At 38.9% G+C, this 12,891-nt stretch overlaps 1 pseudogene; it reads left to right on the forward strand.

The window, feature by feature from the left end:
• LOC104660218 overlaps positions 1 to 12,891 on the forward strand; it is a 78,763-nt pseudogene that overhangs the window by 19,431 nt on the left and 46,441 nt on the right.

Raw genomic sequence — 12,891 nt, forward strand, 5'->3', positions numbered from 1 at the left:
TGAGGCCAGGAGTCCGAGACCAGCCTGGCCAACATGCTGAAATCCCATCTCTACTAAAAATACAAAATTTAACTGGGCGTGGTGGCACCCACCTGTAATCCCAGCTACTCAGGAGGTTGAGGCAGAAGAATCGCTTGAATCTGGGAGGTGGAGTTTGCAGTGAGCTGAGATCATGCCATTGCACTCCAGCCTGGGCAACAGAGTGAGACTCTGTCTCAAAAAAAAAAATTATCCATTTTCTTTTGTGGATTTTTAAAGATTAATTTATTTCATTTATCTTTGTTTCTTATTGCTATTTATAACTGCAGTATCATTTCAAGAACTTACACTTTGTTTCAGTATCCCCTTTGTTTAGTGGTCCTGGATATTTCCCTTACTTTCTTGGGAGTTTATGCATTTAAAATTATGTTTGCCATAATGAAACTAGCTTTTCTGGGTGTTGGTAACAAAAGGGTTTTAAGCTTATGCTCTGTAATAGTTAGCTTTCTGTAGGTTGTGTTGCAGAACAACAATGACAAAAAAACAAAATCACAGTGACTTGACAACAACAAAGGTTATCCACTATACATGGTGGTTATAGCTCTCCTCTAGGATCTTTATTCCAGGAGCAACCTTGACCCAGGACACACAGACCTCACGTCTGAATCACCAGATGTCTTAAAACTTCTGCTTAGTTGTGGGGCATATATCACTTCTGCACACATTCCATAAGCAAAGCAAGTCATAAGGTTAATGTCGATGAAAATGGATAAACATACTCCTTTCATAGGGAGGACAGCAAATAATAGGGAAAAATAACATACTCTATCCCATGTTATCCCCCATAATGCTGCAACCAGAAAGGTTTATCCTTGCATCTCCGTCAAATCAAAACTCTGTTGTTGGATTATATTTGAGATTCACCATTATAGCATTTATGTGTTCATTTGTAAATGTATCTTTAATCATGGTATAATGCTGCTTGTCTTCCTAAATGCTTTTGCTATAAAATCAACTGTGCTTATCATGTTTTTATAGACCACACCAGGCTATGGCTACCGTAAGTTATAATAACATTAAGGGGACAGTATTTTTCTAGTTTCACCTATACCCACAGCAATGCACAGCCTTGTCTTTCCCTCAATATTAACTACACGTGCTTCTGCAAGGAGTGCCCTGGTGCCCAGGATTCTTCTTGGTACATATCCAGACTGAGGCCCTAGTCCCTTAAGACCACAGCAGTGTTCCCTGTCACCTCCAGACCTCTACAGAACAGTGTTCCTTTGTACATCTCACTTTTAGAGACTCCAGGGATTTCACGCTTTCTAAAGTAACAGCTCTCTCTCCTTAGGGATTTGGCCCAAGGCCCTAGTTGCTAGGACACAGTTGGATAAAAAATATGATAAATATACATTGTACCATACTGAAAATTACCTCTGACAACCAAATTTTATATTTGAATATACCCATTACCTTCTCCCTCTTCCTCCCTTCTCTGCTTTTCATGCCCATAGATCCTCTAATAACCAATCCCACCCAGGAACTTCTGTGGAAACTGATAAAATTTAAACTCCAGGCATAATGAATTGTAAGTAATTCCCCTTTCTTTATTAAAATCTTCTTATCTTAAAACATTTTATCACAATAATTACATACATGGGAAAAAAAACAATAATGTAATAGGGCTTGTAATGAAAAATAAAAAAGGTGTTCTACTGCCCCACCCTCTCCCACCCCTCATTGAACTTCTCAGAGGAAACCACTTTTAACTGTTGCTATCTCATGTCTTTCTTTTTCTCATTTTTCTTGTTTGTTTGTTTTGTTTTTTGTTTTTTAAACAGATGGAGTCTTGCTGTGTTGCCCAGGTTGGAGTGCCATGGCCATTCACAGGCACCATCATAGCTCACTGCAGCCTTGAACTCCTGGACTGAAGCGATCCTCCTGCCTCAGGCTTCCGAGTAGTTGGGACTACAAGTATGTACCATCAGACCCTCCTACCAAGGCCTTTTAATGGTTACTTCTCTAATTCTAAACAATGGGCCTTTACTACTATTTCTTGATTTAGTGGTAAACACTGTAGTAGATGAGATTAATTCCCATCTTTTCATGTTCTCCCTCTTCCTCCTGCTATCTGTGCTTATACTGTTACTTTGACATTACAAAGGTTGACATAACCACATTTAAGTTTTCTCTATTTTGTTTTTAGGCTACTGCTAAAAATTGAAAACCACTAACAATCGTTGATACATTATAACTACATAAATATTATTGACAGAAAAATTAGATACTAGGATTTTATTCTCCTCTCCACAGGGAGTCTACAGGTACTCTAAAAGGCTATTCAAGTTTAAGATTACAGAGTTTTAAATTTACAAGAAAAAAACAAACCACTCCATCAAAAAGTGGGCAAAGGATATGAACAGACACTTCTTAAAAGGAGACATTTATGTGGCCAACAAGCATACGAAAAAAAACTCATCATCACTGATCACTAGAGAAATGCAAATCAAAACCACAATGCGATACCATCTCACACCAGTCAGAATGGTGATTTTTAAAAATTTTTATTTATTTATTTTTTTGAGACGCAGTCTCCCTTAGTCACCCAGGCTGGAGTGCAATGGTGCAATCTCGGCTCACTGCAAACTCCACCTCCTGGGCTCAAGTCATTCTCCTGCGTCAGCCTCCCAAGTAGCTGGGATTACAGGTGCCTGCCACCACGCCTGGCTAATTTTTGTATTTTTAGTAGAGACGTGGTTTCACCATGTTGGCCAGGCTGGTCTTGAACTCCTGACCTCAGGTGATCCGCTCGCCTCGGCCTCCCAAAGTGCTGAGATTACAGGCATGAACCACCGCACCTGGCCAGAATTGCGATTATTAAAAAGTCAAGAAACAACAGATGCTGGCAAGACCGTGGAGAAATGGGAATGCTTTTACATTGTTGGTGGGAATGTAAATTAGTTCAAACATTATGGAAGACAGTGTGGCGATTCCTCAAGGATCTAGAACCAGAAATACCATTTGACCCAGCAATCCCGTTACTGGCACCCGCCACCACACCCAGCTACTTTTTTGTATTTTTATTAGAGATGGGCTTTTACCATGTTGGCCAGGCTGGTGTCGAACTCCTGACCTCAGGTGATCTGCCCACCTCGGCCTCCCAAAGTCCTAGGATTATAGGTGTGAGCCACCATGCTCAGTAAAATGGCAATTTTAGATATTGCCATGTTGCTACCACACGAAAAATGTGATACTAATTTACATTACCACTATCAGTTCCTATGACTCCATATTTTCTCAGTTATCTTAATTTTAGACTCCATATTTTTGCCTTAAATCTACCAGCATTTTTTTTTTTCCTTCTCACTCTCACTATTCCTTGACTCCCACAATTTTTCCACTGCTGAAACCTATAGGCCATTACCACCTTTTCACTGCCCATCACTCCCTGTTAAGTTCACTCTTTCCTACTTCTCCATGGTCCATCATTATAATTATTTTTTGCATACACTCTTAAATATCTTTTCTCTGTTTCCCTTCACTGTGCTTTATGGCCAAACTCCAGGCCCAGTTAAATCCAGCTCTCTTCCTGTGTCACACCCAGCAATTAAATGTGACTAGAGAAAAACAACCAACCATGCAGAAAACACTGCAAATTCATGGCTCCACCTTCAAATGAGTCTTAATAGATTCCTGTACATTCTCTAGCCCATTTACTCTCCAACTCTCCCAAAGGGCTATTTCATTCCTTTTCCCTCTTCAACTCTCCATCTTCTGATCCCTCTGCTGATGACTTTGCTTCCTACTTCATTGAGAAATTTTCCATAGCTACCAGCATCAGTGCCCACATATTCTGCCTTGTCTCCTGTTACTGTGGATACACTGTCCATCCTCCTGTCTAAAGACACACTCTACAGTTGTGCACTGAATTCCATCCTCTTTCACATTCTTTTTTTTTTTTTTTTTTTGAGACAGAGTCTTGCTTTGTTGCCCAGGCTGGAGTGCAGGCCGGAGTGTGATCTTGGCTCACTGCAACCTCTACCTCCTGGGTTCAAATGATTCTCCTGCCCCAGCCTCCTGAGTGAGTAGCTGGGATCACAGGTGTGTGCCACCGTGCCCAGCTAATTTTTGTATTTTTAGTAGAGATGGGATTTTTGCCATGTTGGCCAGGTTGGTCTCGAATTCCTGACCTCAGGTGATCTGCCTGCCGTGGCCTCCCAAAGTGCTGGGATTACAGGCATGAGCCACCATGCGCGGCCCTCTTTCACATTCTCAAGGCCCTCTCTCCAGCAATTATTCTCTCACCTGCACCATCAATGTTTTCTTCCTACTGAATCATTCCTGTTAGTATGAAACATGCTGTAATATTCCCTTTTAGAAAAAAAAAACTATCCATTGTTCCACATCCCTTCTAGCCAATGTCCCACTTGTCATCTCCCCTTATGTGAAAAAACTTGTCTATATTTACTGTTTCTTCTATATTTCTCCCCTTATGTGAAAAAATTTGTCTATATTTACTGTTTCCACTTCATCTCCTTCTATTCTCTCCTGACCCCATTTCAATCAGGCATTTACCTCCTCCATTCCACAAAAGCAGCTTTAGTCAAGGTACCCAGTGACCTCCCTGTTGTCATATCCAAAGATCAAGCCTCAGTCATCCTCTTACATGTAACCCATTTGCAGTATTTGACACAGTTGATCATGTTCTTCTTGAAACACTTTATTCACACCTCTGTTTAAATGTCACTTTCTCATAGAGGACTTTCCTGAACTCTCTGGGTTAAATAGCCAACCAAATAGTCCCTTTTACTTTACCTCCCTACTCTGCAGTATTAATAACCACCTGACATATTTTATCATATTTTATATTACTTTATAGACTATCCCTTATAATTCAGTCTTAATTTGAACAAAACAACTGTAAAATGGCATCTTTGAAAGAATTAGTAATATTTGGGCTGGGCTCGGTGGCTCACACCTGTAATCCCAGTGCTTTGGGAGGCCGAGGCAGGCAGATCACCTGAGGTCAGGAGTTTGAGACCAGGGTAGCCAACATGGTGAAACCCCATCTCTACTAAAAATACAAAAATTAGCTAGATGTGGTGGTGTGCGGCTGTAATCCCAGCTACTTGGGAGGCTGAGGCACAAGAATCACTTGAACCTGGAGGCAGAGGTTGCAGTGAGCCAAGATCGCACCACTGCACTCCAGCCTGGGTGATAGAGGGAGACTGCATCTCAAAAAAAAAAAAAAAAAAGAAAAGAAAAAGAGAAGAATTAGGAATATTTGAATACAAACCAAGTATTAGATGATATTAATTACATTAATTTTGGTAGGTATGGCATTTATGTGAAAAATAAAAGTTCTTATCAGTTAGAGATGCAAAATGCCGTATCTATGAGTGAACTGATACAATGTCTGAAATTTTCTTTAAATTACTCAAGAGTGAGTTCAAGATTTTTGGCTTGAACAATTAGAGAGTGGAACTATTATTTGCAGAGATTTTGAAATCTCTGTGGGAGATTTCAAAACATCTGGGAAAAAATAATGGGTTTGATTGGAACATGCTAAGTTTAAGATGTGTATAGATACTCAAGTAGAGATATTGAGTAAGCATTTGGATACACCAGCCTGGATTTCATGGATGAGATAAATATCTGTAATTCATGAAGGTATACCTGATACAAAAAGCCATGAGACTGGATGAGGATGAGAACATTTTAAAAATGAAAGTAGATTAAAAAAAAAAAGAGGTCTGAGGACTAAGCCTACTAAACCACTCCAAAATTCAGAGGCCAAACATGGGGAGCAGTCATTGGAGAAGATGAGGAAAAAGTGGCCAGTGAAGTAGGAAAAAACAAGTATGGCAGCCTGAGAGCCAAGCAAAGAAAGTGCCCCCACCTAGGGTTCCAGAAATGGTGGTATAATTAAAGGTTAACGGGTTAGTATAACACAGTTCTTTATTTCTCTGTGTCAAAATATAGAACAATGGAAGATAATTGATATAAATGCCAGGCCTTTTATAGTAATGATATTTTAGAATTCTATAAATAAAATTCCATTATTATGCAAATTATGGTTTGAATAATAGCAAAATGTCACTAATCTCAGGATACATTATTTTTTTCTTTTTGAGATAGGGTCTCCCTCTGTCTCCCAGGCTGGAATGCAGTGGTACGATCATAGCTCACTGTAGCCTCAACGTCTCAGGCTCAAGCAATCCTTCCACCTCACCCTCCCGAGTAGCTGGGATCACAGCTGTGTGCCACTATGGCCAGCTAATTTTTTTGTGTTTTTAATACAGACAGGGTTTTGACACATTGCCTACCCAGGCTGGTCTCGAACTCCTGTGCTCAAGCAATCAGCCCACCACGGCCTCCCAAAGTGCTAGGACTACAGGCATGAGCCACCACACCTGGCCTACTCTCAGGATTTAATTGTTTTATATTATTGTATTGGATATTATTGTTTTCTGTGGGGAACACCTCTTGGCTGCAATGAACTGCCTCTCCTAAAGTTATACCCTTACCAGGGGTGGCCTATGTCAAATGACTGGCTGAGGGTAGGAATACATAGCCTGGACCCCTTGCCTCACTTTAGGACAATCCTGAAGGGCCATCCCCACTCCATAACTCTCCATAGGAAAACTGAGGCCATAGCTGAAACCTCACTGGAGTCACTTTCCTTTTTTTTTTGAGATGGAGCTTCACTCTTGTCACCCAGGCTGGAGTACAATGGTACAATCTCGGCTCACTGTAACCTCTGCCTCCTGGGTTCAAGTGATTCTCCTGCCTCAGCCTCCCAAGTAGCTGGGATTACACGCATACGCCACCATGCCCAGCTAATTTTGTATTTTTAGTAGAGATGTGGTTTCACCATGTTGGCCAGGATGGTCTTGAACTCCTGACCTCAGGTGATCCTCCCACTTCAGCCTCCCAAAGTGCTGGGATTACAGTTGTAAGCCACCACACCTGGCCTTGGGGTCACTTTCTTCAGTGTCCAGTCCCACCTTCCTTACTTCCTCACGGTGGTCTCACTGCAATAAACTTCTGCATTCAACTCTCCACCCAGAATTTGTATCTAGGAATCCCAGCCTAAAACAGTATTCTACCAGGGGATACTGTCATCCAATACAATCATGTTATTTACAAAATAATTCCAGAATTTATTATCTATTGAAAAAACCAGGTCATTTGTCCTGTAGAATTTCCCACTTCCTAGATTTGGCTGATTATGTCCTTGTGTGCATTCTTTATCTGATACTTTCTGTAAGCTGGTAGAAGTTCTAGAGGCTTGATTAGATTCACCCCACCCATTTAAGCCTGGCTTTCCAAAATTCTTTTTTACTTCTCTTTTTCAACCTTGTGAAACTTAAGAGGAGGAAAATTCAAAGCTCACCAGGATCAGGGGAGATCACTTATGATCACATGTGCTTCTCACTGCCTTTCTCCCTCCCACAACTTGGTATCTGCAATCAAAAGGGCTTCCAGATACACACATACTGCTAGAAACAAATGACTGGAGAATGTGTTCCTCTGTTTACAGCCTTAAACACTAAATACCTTTTTCCCAAAGCAGAGTATGATTTATCTTGTTCTCATCTAGGAAGGGAACCAAAGACAGCAGCACCATCTCTGGATTATTTGCATGTAGATTTCCATGTTGTTACTAATTTTAAAAGCCATCCTGGCTTTCTTCTGTCAAATGGTTTGATTGTGGATCACATTCTTTCACCGACAGCTGGTGTATTCTAAATCAATTAATCAACATGCATTTATCAAGCACCTGCTGTGTGATCAGCGTCATTCTTGGAGAATTCGTGCTGATTAAATTCTCTGTAAAACAATTAGAAAGCTGTATCTTGTTTTTGCTCTGCCCCCATCCCCAACCCCAATTCACACAAATGCATTTCAAGACCAAATAAATGCTCTTTTTGTATCAGTTTACTCTTGAATTATCTACACTGTGTTCCATTTTGTTGACAGTCGATAACACCCTGGACAATTAAGATTTTCTAAAGTAGTCAAAGCAGTTTTGCATATCCATCTGCCTAATTATGTTATTTTATGTATCTCCTTTTAAGAAAACTTTGTTGCTAAGAATTATTTATTTATTTAAATTAGTATAATTGCAAGTAACAGAAACCAGCTTGAGCTGGCTCAAGGGAGAAAATAATTTATTGGAAATATATTAGGCTCTCTCACAGAATCCAAAGAACTGAACAACCAGCCATGAAGAGTGGAAGCTAAGGAAGCTCTGGGGACCCTGGCAACAGCTGCTTATGAACCTTCCCTTGGAATTCTGCCACAAACATGACTCAGCACCAAACTTCTCTAATCTCTCTGTATCTCAGCTCAAAATTCAAAATCCTGGGGAGAGGAATCTGATTGGATCAAGCTGCTGTCACTCCAATCAGGTATGCCCTGGAGGTAGCATCAGGTGCTTTATATCCCGTACTGCCCAATACAGAAGCTCCTAGCCACATATGGCTATGGAGCACTTGAAATGTCACTGAGGAACTGAATTTTTTATTTTATTTAATTTTTATTGATTTAAATTTTAAAACTGAAGCAATGTTAATTGTTTTTCTATTACACACAGCTTTATTATTTTGGTAGAACTACATTTCATTTTAATTACTATTAGCATTACTATTACTAGAAAATTTTAAAGTACATGTGTGGCACGTATTTTATTTCTACTGAACAGTGTTGCTTTTACCAAAGATTTGTTTCTGGGGACCAGGGGCAGTTGGGGGCAGTTGTGAGAGACTGGGTGAAAGTTCTGAGCAGAAGACACCTTCAAAGGCATCAGACACATAGAACACAATGACAAATATAGAGATTTCTGGGACAACATAATGTAATCAGTGTATAATTGGATACATCTCTTCAGCATTATTTGCTACATTCCAATATTTATTATATCGTTAAGGACTACGAAAAGCTGTTATGTCAGACTTCAGTGTGTAATGCTACAGATATTCATCCAATAGTATTTCTTGACAAAGCTCTTGTCCTTGGGGAGCTGAAAATCGAGTAGGAGAGAGACAATGAAAGGATAAACAAAGATATAATGCCCAGGTATTAAGAGATGCTCTGAAAAAAAGAAGAAAACAATAGATTTGGAGAAAGGAAATGACAGAGATGCTGTTTATCTGGATGATTAGTGAAGACCTGATCAGGTGACATTAAGTAGAGCTTGGAATAAAGGGAAAGAACAAGTCACGTGACTCAGAAAAAGCCGTTCTCCAGGTAGATGGAATTAGTGTATTTCAGGATCCTCAAGGAGGTTTTGTGGCTAAAGCCCAGAGAGAAAAGGGGGAAAAGGTAGAAAATGAAGTCAGAACAGGTAGCCTGGAGCCAGGTCATTCAGAGCCCTCGAGACAAGGTCAATAGGGGAAGTCCTTGCAGTATTGAGAGCAGAGAATGATGCGATCAGTTACATTTTAAGCTATGATTCCATGAATCATACAGGTAAGACTTGAAATTATTTATTTATTATTTTACCTAACAGCAATAATTTAAGCATTTTCATTTTTAATTTAATTTTCCCCATTTTATGTAAAAAATTATCAAAACTCTTACCTTATTTTCTCACTGTATTTCTTATGAAAAATCTAAATATGAAAAAAGCTAATACAAATTTATGAAAAATCCAGAGCTATTTACCTTCTGAATTAATTTGAATCCTGATAATTTTCTATGCCCCTTACCTAAATAAAGTGTTCATACAATTGAATTGTAAGACACAATGATTTACCTCAGGGAATCAATTTTATGTATGATAGAAGTCTTTGTAATGGTTAAGAATTCTCTCAAAATTTCTTGAATGCAAATCTTGAAAAACAATAATTCACTCAACTGCCTGACAAAGAGACAGTCATAGAACTTAAAGACAATCATAAGGGAAGCATGAATGCAGAGACATAAATTCCTAAAGCTTGCTAAGCATGTGCATAAATAATCTATATACGAGATGTGTATACATAGTAACTGCCAATTACACATAATAGCTCTCGTTTTTAAAACATTTTCTATTTGTCATTTACCTGTGACTGTCTGTATTGATTTACTGGGGTTGCCATAACAAAACACCACAGACTGGATGCCTTAAACAACAGAAATTTATTTTCTCACAGTGCCGGAGGCTAGAAGTCCAAGATCAAGGTGTCAGCAGGGTTTGTTTATTCCCACTCTTCTTGGCTTGCAGTTGGCCACCTTCTCACTGTGACCTCACATGGCCTTTCCTCTGTATTCATATCTACTGGCTACTCTCTTTGTGTCCACATTTCCACTTCTTTGTAAGGACATCAGTTGTATCCTAACTGACGTACCCTAACTATCTCGTTTTAACTGAATCACCTCTTTCAAGACTCTTCCATCTCCAAATACAGTCATATACTGAGGTACTGTGGGTTAGGATTTCAAATATAGGTGGGGCGGGGGAACATAATTCAGCCCATAACACTGTCACTTACTTTTTGTTTGTTTGTTAAGAGACAGGGTCTTGCTATGTTGCCCAGGCTGGACTCAAACCCTTGGGCTCAAGTAATCCTCCTGCCTCAGTCTCTGGGATAGCTGGGACTACAGGTGCACACCAGCATGGCCAGCTTACTTTTTATGAAGATAAAAAGTTGTACCTCCCTAAAGAGGTGACAATGTGATAAGTGCTATCATAGAAATTAATTGGTAAAATTAATTGGTTGAGTATGTTAGGAACATACAGGACAGAGAGCAGATACTACCCTCATATTGGAGTTGGGAAAAATCAAAGAGCTTCCCAGAGGAAGTGATATTTGAAAAGCCTTCAGAGGACAATGAGACCTTGCTTACTTTGTGCCAGCACCCATGGTAGCTGTGCCTAAAATATAAAGTCATCAGTTAACAATTCAAGATATTATACACGAGCAAGTGATTAGAATGTAATAAGGTGCTATGTAAACATTTTATTTTCTCTTTTCATTTATTAGGTAAATTACTATATTCCTTATTCCTCCAGAAAATAAATTGCTAAATGAAGAGTTAAATATATAATATCTTCATTTGTCTTCTTTATATTCTAATGCTTGGCAAAATATTTTGTTGTTCCTTGTTGCATTCTTCCTCTGTCTTTGCCTTCTGTGGGTTTTACAAAATAACTTAGGTAACACAATTTTTTTTTTTTTTCTGGGAGAGAGTGAGCGCATGCTTTCTACAAGAATTTTGCATGTCATCCTATGATTGATGATAGTTCCTGAAGATACCTGCTAACTGTGGCAGGAACTAGATTGGAATATATACTTAGCTAAGCTCTGTATTTCTCTTGGATTGAATAAGTCCTTGAATTGACTTCAAGTGGAATTCTTTATAGCTCTTTTGTTTTAATGCCTAAAATACTGGTCTCTTAAAATGAAAGTTATATGTAGATTTTTTTAAAGAGCCTTGAATATAAAATAGCTTCTACCAGTCTGAAAATGTCTTTATTTAAAATTGCAAAGTATAATAATTTTTACTTTCCCCCAGATTACTCCAAATATGACTCCTAGAAAGAGATTTGGGGTTTTCTTGGCAAATGTCCTTTTCCCCCTGCAGAAGCTGGTTGAAAAAGAATCTGTTTCTGTGGTCTTTTGCAGTTTGAGTCTGTGGCTCAGACTGCAATAATTAGATTAGTTTTATAATGTATTAATAAGCTATATATTCACACTATCTTTTATAGCATGACATAAGAACAAAATTCTAACTCTGCTAATTACATTAGAAAGAATGAGCTTGTTTTCCACTAAAAGTAAAAATACTTTAAACTTCTTATACTTCTCTCAGCTCTTACTGCTGTGAAAACTACATCCTGTAGAGAATGTACGAAACTATATATAGCTAGAATGTGCCAAACAAATAATAGAGGCTCTTCCCTGAGGAGTTTATAATCACAGAACAAGTGGCATCTTGACAACTTGTGTTGTTTTTGCTAATGAATAGCTTATCTTAAATATTAAAATGCCATATTCTTCGTAATTGTCATAGCTTAACAGGGAACAACTTGAAAAAATAATTTGTTTTAAAATTTAGCTCACTAAATACAATGTGCTATCTTGGAAATGATCCTGGAATTTTAAAAAAATTGTGGAAAACTGCTGAAATCATACAGTCTGGAGTTTAGTTAATAGTCATGTACCAATATTAATTTCATAGTTTTCACAAATATATCCTGGCTAGATAAGACGTTAACATTAGGGGACACTGGATGAAGGATATGCAGAGACGCTCTGTACTATCTTTACAACTTTCTGTAAATCTAAAATTGTTCTGAAGTAAAACGTTTATTTTTAAAAACTCAAAAAAAAAATTTAACAGCATGTTGAAGTTATATTTTCCAGTCTATCTCCATGAATAAGTGGGCTAGGCTCACTGTAACAGGGATCTGGATTGAACATGGGGCTATGAAAAAAACAAGACAGAGAACCAAGATGCAAAAGAGTCTCTGGGTGAGGAAGTTCAAAGCTGGCTGAAAGCTCTTGACTGGGGAGGAAATCTTCTGATACTATAAACCTAAAAATGAGGTTTTTTAGGTTAAAAGTAGATATTGGCCGGGCATGGCTCACGCCTGTAATCCCAACACTTTGGGAGGCTGAGACAGGCAGATCACTTGAGGTTGGGAGTTGGAGACCAGCCTGGCCAACATGTGAAACTCCATCTCTACTGAAAATACAAAAATTAGCTGGGCATGGTGGTGTACGCCTGTACACCCAGCTACTTGGGAGGCTGAGGCATGAGAATCACCTGAACCTGGGAGGCTGAGGTTGCAGTGAGCCAAGATCACGCCATTAACTCCAGCCTGAGCGACAGAGCGAGACTCTGTCTCAAAACAAAACAAAACATCAAACATATTGTTATGAAAACAAAACATATATGTAAATGAAAATGATTGATATAGCA

The sequence above is a fragment of the Rhinopithecus roxellana genome, chromosome 17, assembly GCF_007565055.1.
Source record: "Rhinopithecus roxellana isolate Shanxi Qingling chromosome 17, ASM756505v1, whole genome shotgun sequence".
NCBI lineage: Eukaryota > Metazoa > Chordata > Mammalia > Primates > Cercopithecidae > Rhinopithecus > Rhinopithecus roxellana.